A 10,347-nucleotide genomic window follows, 5' to 3' on the forward strand; every position below is an offset into this window, starting at 1 on the left:
AGCCGGAAAATCATCACTGATGATGAATTCTTGAGCCTGCAGGTAGTCCAGAAGCTGCGGTATGGAAACGGGTGTACCTGTTACAGTGAGTGAAGCTGCCAACGCCCGGAATTCCGGACGCAATCCCCTGAACACATACATGTTCTGCTCATCCAAAGACAACGGACGGCCGGCCAACGCCAATGATTCAACAAGGAGCTGCTCCCTGCCCAGAAATTCCGCCGTGGAACTGTTGCCCTGCCGAATCGATTGAAATTGACCCAGCAGATTTAAACAGCGTGCGCGTGTAGAAGAGCCCAGTGCCGCCCCAATCGACTGCCACACCTCTTGTGAAGTGTTCCTGCCAACAGCTAAATACATGACTTCATCAGATAGTGATGAAATCAAGAGAGATAAGATGGATTGGTCTTGTTTAATCCAAGCGTGATACGCAGGATTGGGGCCGGAGACCGCCGTGGCACCCCCTGAACCAGATTCGCCGGAGGCCGGAGCTACATCCACGGTTGCCGGAGGGCATGGCATGCTACCGTCAACAAACCTGAGAAGATCTTGCCCGCGTAGAAAAGGGATAAGTTGTGTCCTCCAGAACAAGAAGTTACGGGAGGTTAACTTGATGGAGACATAGTGATGGCGGATGCAAGGTTGTTTTGGGTGGTGGCCGGCGAGCCAGTGGTGGCTGCCGTGACTGTTCTTTCGGAAGAGTGAGAGGACATGATAATCGGAGGATGGGAGTAAAAGAAGGAGATTTTGGATCGATGGCTTAACTGATACCAGATTAGAGTAACGTTTTCAATTCAACTGAAACAGATAAGAGATTACAATACTAAAGGAAGTGAGAAGCTGAAATAACTCCTATCTAAAAGGTAAGTTACGGGAGACTTATTCAACTAATACAAACTATATGATATAACAATAATATAAATAATAATAATACTAACAAGGATTAGTCCAGTGGAACTGGAATAAACGATCTGCAAACCGGCCATGTCATAGCCCTAGGATCAATCTCTTTGTCTATAACTCGGCCTCATTCTATTATTATGGATATATATGATGAGGTCATAGCCCTAGGATCAATCTCTTTGTCTATAACTCGGCCTCATTCTATTATTATGGATATATATGATGAGAGTAGATTGGGGTTCGTCTCAAATTGTTTTTTGTTTTTTTTTTTTGGGTTTGATTTTTTCGCACTTTGATAAGAATAAGAGGTTAATAGTGGTCTGAGATTGCAAGGTCAATATAAATGTCTATTTTATCTCTGTTTGAAATGAATAATTTTTTCTCCGGTGAAATTTTGACAGAAAATTGACCGCAAGGATCATTTTTACAGCAAAAATAATAGTCATGAATTGAAAATACAATAGTAGATTGGGGTTCGTCTCAAATTGTTTTTTGTTTTTTTTTTTTTGGGTTTGATTTTTTCGCACTTTGATAAGAATAAGAGGTTAATAGTGGTCAGAGATTGCAAGGTTAATATAAATGTCTATTTTATCTCTGTTTGAAATGAATAATTTTTTCTCCGGTGAAATTTTGACAGAAAATTGACCGCAAGGATCATTTTACAGCAAAAATAATAGTCGTGAATTGAAAATACAAGATTTAAAAGTCATGGATTAATTATGATAGTGCCAACTATATTCGTGGGACAAAAAATGTAAAAAACTCAAATTTCATGCGCACTTCAATAGCTTGCACTCTCCGGGATAAAATTGTCTTTTTCCTTGATCCCGCGGGTCGGTCTCTGCCGTTTGATCGAAGTGACCCGTAGGCCGTAAGCCGAAAACCTCAAACACGTCTCTCTCTCTCACTCTCACTCTCACTCTCGCTCCCACCTATTTTCTGGTAATTTTCAGAAAATCGAAACTGGCGAATCCTCAAGCTCACGCATCTACTTCGAGCAGTCAGTCATGGATACTGGCAGCCGGCTCTCTTCTCCTTCTCATCCTAGTTGCCGCTCACGTCCTCGCTCTGGTACCCCAATACACACACACACTAATTCTCTTTCTATCTCTCGCTTTTGTCTTATGATTTGTCCTTTTTTATCTTCTCGTATAGGTTTACTGGGTTTTTCGCCTTGCAACCGAGAAGCAGCCTCAAAGAACTAAGCGACACTAGTTCCCTGGAAGGATCAATTCACTTCACTTCGTTCTCTTGCGATCATTACGGTAAAACCCTAGCTTTCTTTTTATTTATTTATTTATTGGTTGCTTTGTCTATGTATTTTTAGTATGGATTGTGGTTGAATTATGTTGAAATATGTGATTCAGTGTTCGATTACTAATATATATTATGGAACTGGCAGTTGATCTCTGTCCTTTAGTGTTTGCTGTTGGCTCTGATTGTCTGATGCCCCCTTCCTTGAATGAGTGGTGTTGATGTCACTTTGTCTAGCTAAAAGTGTTTGTAATGTATACATTGATGCCCATCAGGGCAATGGGTAGTGCCGTAGTGGTGGGAAGAAAATGCAGTTGTTTTGTTCTGCAAAAGAAAATGTAGTGTTTAGGATTCCGGACTTAAGACCTGTATATTTGAACCGCTGTTACATTGGGTGATAGCTTGAGTAGAAGTAGGGGTGGTTGAAGGAGCAATACCAAACCACTTCCCTAGAGAACAGAGGAACTGTGTTTTCTTTTGGTTGTATCTATTTATTTTTCAAGTGCACTCATCTTAAAGTTGCATTATGCTTTGTTAGGCGGTATCATCCTAATTAAGGCAGGGAGTTGATAGAAACTACAGAAATTATATTTACTCCGTATGTTTTTTGTTTTTGTCTAAGTTATGCTTTCTGATTCACGTGAGTGGTTAGTGGAACAGCTTTCAAGAAGTTCATGATCAGGAAGAACAGTTAATAAATACTCCGTAATAGCTATAGGCCCTTAGATGCACTGCTATAGTATAGAGGGTGAAGAAAATACTTGACATTAGATTGGACCACGTGTGGAAGGCTGCTACACCATATATGGTTTATGGTAAGAAGATGTATGGTATGTTTTCTCCATTTTCTATGGAGCTTGAATTCATGGATTGAACTCATTACCTAGTGGCGGTGTGCAGGGAGTACATGGATAGTATACAAAATCTAGCCTCAGGTTGAAATTTGATAATACTGTGGATGAGAAAATATAATTCCTCGTGATTTGTTAGGTGTTGTTAATAATAAAATATAATACACTTAAATATTTAGTGATTGTTTGGCCTATGCCTCAATTGGAGCTTGTCTATGCTAAAAGCAGAAGCTGGGCCCAAAAAAAGAAGAGAGAAACGGGTTCTAAGGTTGATAAGAGGCAAAAGTGTTTTCTTTAAGAAGCTGCAAAGTTGTGGCTTTTAAACAAAACCTCATTTTCCAAGAAGCTTAAGAAGAGCCAAACAAGCACTCAATAGTCATTACAGATCTTGAGGTACTTAAATTATTATTTTTTGTTTGGTTAATATGGGTCCTCTCTCATTCTATTCAATTTTATGGATAATTACTTTGCAGCAATTCTCTATGAACTTGATGCAATCAGGAAGTTTGGTGGCTTGCTATATGTTAGAGTAAAGATCAGGAAAAAGATAAAAGAAAGATGAAGTGGCTTTATTGAATGGGAAAGGGATATAGGGTTGTCACTAAGACACCCTCCAACAAGAGTTTTAGGCTCTTGTCCAGCTGCTAGAGCTTAGGATAGATTATTGGATGCGATCCTTACAATTTATACTGCAATGCAGAAAATAAATATAGTAAAAGGTTCCCTGATTTAAGCTTGTCCCTTGATCTGTGTGTTGATTGTTTGATTGGCCTGATTTGCTGTCCAGATTTCCTGTTTCCAATTTTCTGTTGATTCCCTTTTTTTTTTGCGTGAGTAGACCACCCATTCCCTTGGGTGTGTATCACTATAATTACGACACTAGCTCTATTGCAGTTAATTTTTATTTAGGTTTGGCTTTTGAGTCACTTTGCACCGAAATGTTTTGTTGTGTGTATGTGCATTGTACATGACCTAAACAGGTCAAAACTGAGAGTTCCTGTGACCCTTTATTTGCTTAATTTGCAGAACTCTACATACTTTCTCCTTGTTTCGGTCCTAGTGAAACTGGAAAGTTGCTTCTTTTCCTATTTCAGTTAAAACTGGAAATCTTCAAAGCTGAATTTCCAGAATTCTACATAATTGATTTATGGTTTGATCTTAATGATGCTGGAACTTTCATCTATCCTATTTCAGAGTAAACCTGGATATCTTCATATCTGAAATCATAGTCCATAATTTTGTAATGTGATATTAGGCTACTGTCATGGGCTTAATCATGGTTATTTAAGTCTTCTGTTAGTAGTAATTAATTGTGTTTACTGTTTATTTATGGTTTTTTGCAAGTTTTTGGGCTATTTGCTTTATTGGATACAGTGGCATATTATCTTGGCTTTAGCAGTTTTTATGTTCATGTGTGTGAGATATACATCAATATGAGAATGTATATTATGCTGTATAACATGGTTTCTTAATCTAAAAGTGTGCTTATGAATCCAACATTGGCAACAAATTAATATTCTTGTTTTATTTTATTTACTCAATTTTCCTCCGTATTTTCATTTTTTTGATAGTACAGCATCAATGCATCATGCTATACGGTGTTGTTGAATTTTCTATATATAAATACATGTGTATGTGTGTCGGAAGCATATTAGAAAAGTTAAAGGTTTTTTAATGAATGGAGAATTCTCCCATTTTCTTGAAAACTGGAAATTAGAGTTTTTGGTGAAAAATAAATTATTTTCCAAATTAGAAAATGAAATGCTTATTGGTGAAACAAATCCAAAATCTTTTAAATTTGTTGATTTAGTACCAAAATTTGAAACGTTGGTGCATTTCTAGCTAATTTTTAACTTGATCAAATAAAATCCTATTCAGCCTGAATTTGCATTAAAAAAAATCATGTAAATTCTTAAAAGCTTTATTTGTACCCTGTTAAATACTTTTTAATTAAATAATCGATTAGTAGTTTAATGCATATTGGTCATTTGTGATCTTTGCAAGATTTGTTATACCAGTAATAATTTATTATTTTAATGTAATTTATATGCAATAACATTTTAGCTATATTCTTGACTTGAGAAAGAATATCATTTATTCTATGTTATGTATAACAAATATATAAGCCAATTTAAGTTGAATTTATTTTTTTGTTCTTTTTGAATACGTTAAAAAAGTTGGCCAGTATTGCAGTAACATTTTAAAATTTGGCATTAAATTACTAACTTTAAAAGGTTTCTCTAGAATTGTTGCAAGACGTAAAGGCTTTGATATTTTTGACCAATAAACCAAAATGAAAAGTACTTCCCAACTTACAAAAGAAATTTGAAAAGCACTTATTTTTTTTAGTGTTTTTAAAACTTTTACATGCAAAAACATACATCACCTTTACCCACAGTCTTCAACCCTACCTACTTACTCCTACCTTCACTTAGCTATCTCGATTATGTTTCTACCAATAACTTCTTAGCTACCCGCAGTCCCTCACCGTTACCTACCTAATATATATCAACACAATTACTCCAATAATTATGATCTCTTACTTCCACCAACCACTATGCATTTACTTTCTCCTACAGCCACCTATTTATATACTCCACTCCACCTACTTAAATATACCACCCCTCCTACTTACCCACCACCACTTGCACCTCCATTATAATCATTGGTTACTTTCACCCAAGACTATCTGTCTATCCTTCACCCCATGTACCTACCCCCACCACTGGTAAGTCTAATACACTTTTCACTTATCATTAACATTTGTTTTACATGAAGAAAACAATTGAAGTTCAAATAACATGATATTTTATAAATGGGAAAATAAATGAATTTGAACATATTTTCTCAATTTCCAATCGAAATTGAAGACTTGAAAAATTGGAAATGGAAAATGAAAAATATTTTCTGTAACACAGGCCCCAAGTACCCACTTATTTTTCCAGTTTTAACTTTTAACATGGAAAGCTGCTAGGGATGCAATACTAATTCCTAACAGGTGATAACTTGAGAAAGACATTATTCGTGTCAACTGTAACCCTTTTTATCTCAGTGCTGAGTAAACAACTATCCATTTTCTTTTTCATTGTATTTGGAGAAAACATTGCTGGGATGTTATTCTGCCTTTGGGAGGAATCCAGTGCATTATATCTTCTCTACCAAGGATGTCTTTTTAAGATGGAACCACTTTAGAAACAGAATAAGCAACATAGTGAACTTGGCCACTATTTTTTTTACTTTGGATAATCTTGAGTAAGAGAAACTGCTGATATTAAGTTGTGCATATGGCCATTGATTAATTCAACAAGCTTCTTTTTTTGCCCCTGATCAAATGGTTTCTTTATTTAAGTGATTAGATCATCTTAAACTTGTGTAGGTTTTTGGGAGTTCCTTTTTTATTTTTATTTTTTATTTTTATGCTGTAAGTTGGGTGGTATAGTTTAGCTGCCTTTTGATAAAATTCTTTGCTTTTCAAAAAAAAATAAAAACTGCATGTATAGTAAGGCATCAACTCATCAAGGATTCAAGGGGGCACCACCAATAAAAATTACTAAAGCACTACATGGTTTGTGTCTTTCAAAAAATCAACCAAGAGTGTTCCAAATCTAGGGGTCATTTTCCTTTTTTAAGCTTTCAGTCATTTGCTGGTAAGGGCTTATGATTAGATTAAGCTCTGGGAAGGCTTTTTTTTTTTTTTTTTTTTTTTTTTTAATCAAAATTCGTAAATTTGCCCTCTTAAGTGGTATTTCATTTGTTTGCATAATATGGTAAAGATTATTAATCATCTATTGAATTGATTTGCTTTGACGGACCTTTGTTATAAATTCTACAGATTTCTTGTATCTTGATTAAATATGGGATGTTTTATATCCATTTGATATTTTGAATAGGGTGAAGTATTTATTTATTTATATTCCTTCGGAAACGAGGGGGTAGCTATTTGCCTATATACTTAGGACATATATCAATATTATCAAATCCTGAATCCTTTTTCATTTGAGATTATATTCTAAGCATTTCATAACGAATGAAAATGAACCTGAAAGGACCTTGGTATTTGGTAGGATAAGTTTAAGCATCAGAGATGCACAGAATGTTATTTTGGTGGAGTAAATGTAGGATTCTTGGGAATAAGAAGAATCCAAACCTATGCTTATCCTGTAGTCTCCTCAATTCATCTCCTATATTGAAAAGTATACTGGCATGCACAAATGTCATTATTCTGACAGTTACTCTGTAGATCTTCCTTTCTCTTCTAAAATGACCTCTGGTGTTGTTCTGCAGGGATACTATCTTCATTCAACAACTATCCCAGATCACATGGAGACTTCATTTTTACCAGAGGCCATAGGAATGTATCTCCTCCTCTCTTGAATGCTTTCATGTATATTTGTCTACTCCACTATTCGATTTTTCCTTAATATTTAGGTGGAACTTGTGTCTCTGGTTCATGTGTTCAACAATGCATTCTTAACCTCCCTAAAAATGTTCCTTTTATTTTAAAGGATAATGACAAATACTTCAAATAATTTGTCCCAAATGATGTGGCTTCATCTGATTTGTTCCAAATTTTTATAACCAGATGGAACCATATTATTTGTGCCAAATTATTTGGTAGCCACCTGGCATTTTCCATTTTTATACACTTCATACCTACACACAACTCACCAAGTTCATAATCATTATGAACATTAAATATGCATCTAAAAATAAGAGATCATGTGTAGTGAGTAGTACATCTCTAGTTAGCTGTATGGATTCCTTGCCCATTATGTCAGGTTAATGGATTCTCCCTTGCTAACAAGTTAACATCATCTGAAGAATAAGTCTTGTGTGAGAAGATTGTCTTACTGTAAGATATGTACTACTTTTTAGTTAAAATGTACTATTACACGCCTCACGTGAGATGATCTTACGCAAGAGTTACTTTCATCTAAATATACGTGTTTAAAGGTGCCTCCTACAGTTAGGGTCTGTTCAGGATATCTTGTAGGCTGACAAAAATAAAAAATAAAAAAAATATTCACACAACTTGGTCGAGATGTGTTTGTTATACATGGTAAAATATATTTTGTGGTAGTCGTCTAAGTATATTACTTTAATCTTACATGATAGTAATATTTAAACATTTTTTTTTTGAAAACGATACTTAAACAATTTAAAATCGATTAAATGTGCATATTGTCATTTCAATGTGTTTATATATGAAATGTCACTGTCTCTTTTTATTTATAATAATTAGAATTTTTCCTATTTAGTAGTGTTGAATTTTTTATATTTATGTTGAATTCTAAACTTGTTTCATAAGAAATGTATTTGCAGTATTAAGACAGATGTCAACTTTGATTACATACTATAAAAAGAATTATTTTTTTAAAAAATTATAACTAATTTTATGTGGGCCCTCCAAAGTGTATAGAAGTAGGTCACGTAGCACATGGGAAAACTACATTGACAAGCTGGGATGCCTTTCCAACCATGGAAATGTTAACCATTTTTTTCCATCAGCTATAAATGCATTGATTACTAATGATTTTGCCTTTTTTAGTTTTAATATTCCACTTTGTGTGTGTGTGTTGTAGGGAATTATATTAGTTGAATTTTCAATTCGCTGGGGTGTTACCTATTAAGATTAGGCAAATTTTTTTGTGGACCATGAATAAAGATACATTTTTAATATATATTAAGGGTATATTATTTATTTATTGAATATATATTCTTTAATAATAATGCACCTTTAGCATATTAAAAATATAATACGGAGTACATTTTATTAATGGTCGACATAACTTATTTGGTTCATGGTCCATGAAATAATGAGTGGTGATTGGCAAATTATACTTTTGTTATGGTCCATAACAAAAGTATATTTTTAAGTGGATCATAACAAAATATAAATTGCCAAATGGTCCATGAAATAATGTGCGGTGATTGGCAAAATTACTAAAAGTACATTATTCGTGTATTGAATGTATATTATGAAAAATGAGTTAATACCATCTGAGGTCCTCCGAGTATAGTGGTTTTGCCATGTTTAGTCCTAAACTTTCAAATTGACCATATGTGGTCCTTCGACTTTCAAACTTTACCATTCGTGGTCCTAGTTAACCACCTATGGTCCTTCAACTATTAAATTTTAACCAACCATAGTCCTTTCATGAGGACCACTACTGGTTAAATTTCAAAACTTAAAGGACCATGAGTGGTTAACTTGGACCACGAATGGTTAAATTTGAAAGTCGAAGGACCACAAATGGTGAATTTGAAAGTTTAGGACTAAACGTGGCAAAACCATTATACTCGGAGGACCTCAGATGGTATTAACTCTATGAAAAATAATGTAGTTTCAGTACTCAAATAATGTACTTTCTCTGAATAAAATGTACATTTTTAATATATTGAAAGTACATTTTTTGTGTATTGAATGTACATTATTTGATAGCATTGTCCACAAAGTTATGTGGATCATGATCCACACAATAATGGTTGAGTGTGATTAGAGCGGTTTGATTGCTTTGTTGTTATCTTTCTAACTATTCTAATTCCATTATTCTCTCAAATGCACACAGAAGAATTAATATTCATTATAAGACTGAATGTACAGCTACTTGAACACAACATATTATACCTTAGTAATGGGGTTATAGAGTGCAATAATCCTCAGGCCAAAAAATTAGTATTTTAAAGAATTGATTCGAGCCCACCTGGCCCCTATTCTCACTCTACTTTTCACTATCGCTTGGTGACACACATGCTTTCTAGAGTAGGAATTGGAGGGATGTTTCACAAATTAGATTTATTCGTCATTTGAATTATTTTTTATCTCATGAATTAAAGTTTTATAATTGTAAACTATTTTTATTTGCAATCAATCATGGAGCCCATAATCATATATACATAAACATGATTATGAGTATACTTATTTGTCTTTTAAATATATTCTTGACCGTTGTGAATAATTTAATAAGCAAAAGACAAGACTAGCAATTGCAAGGAGCCAAAAATATTGAAGTAGTTTTTGATGTCAATATCGACAAACTTGAGTTTCCCCCCTAACGGTTAGGAATGAATCGAGTCTCTCTTAATTGGATCGTTTAGTTAAGGCTTCCTTAATGTGCTTAACTATTTCTCTTTCGTTGACCTATCTCACTTCAATTGTTATGCGGTGGAACTGTGTCCACCTTGCAAGGTGGATACGGTTCTAATACGATGCCGTTTGGCAATATTGGAGTAATGGCGGTGCTTCACCAATTAGATTTTTTTTTTAATTGTCAAAATAACTCACCGAGACGTTGTGAATATAGATTTCTATAATTATGAATATAGAGTTCTATAATTA

General features: G+C 34.4%; 1 long non-coding RNA gene across 1 annotated transcript; it reads left to right on the plus strand.

The window, feature by feature from the left end:
• The first annotated feature begins 1,746 nt into the window (after positions 1-1,746).
• On the plus strand, positions 1,747-7,643 carry LOC109171957. Its single transcript, XR_002052671.1, has 3 exons — positions 1,747-1,974; positions 2,059-2,168; positions 7,293-7,643. It is a non-coding gene; the product is annotated as an uncharacterized LOC109171957 (long non-coding RNA).
• Positions 7,644-10,347: the final 2,704 nt, after the last annotated feature.

This window comes from Ipomoea nil, unplaced genomic scaffold, assembly GCF_001879475.1.
Source record: "Ipomoea nil cultivar Tokyo-kokei standard unplaced genomic scaffold, Asagao_1.1 scaffold0382, whole genome shotgun sequence".
In the NCBI taxonomy this organism is placed as follows: Eukaryota; Viridiplantae; Streptophyta; class Magnoliopsida; order Solanales; family Convolvulaceae; genus Ipomoea; species Ipomoea nil.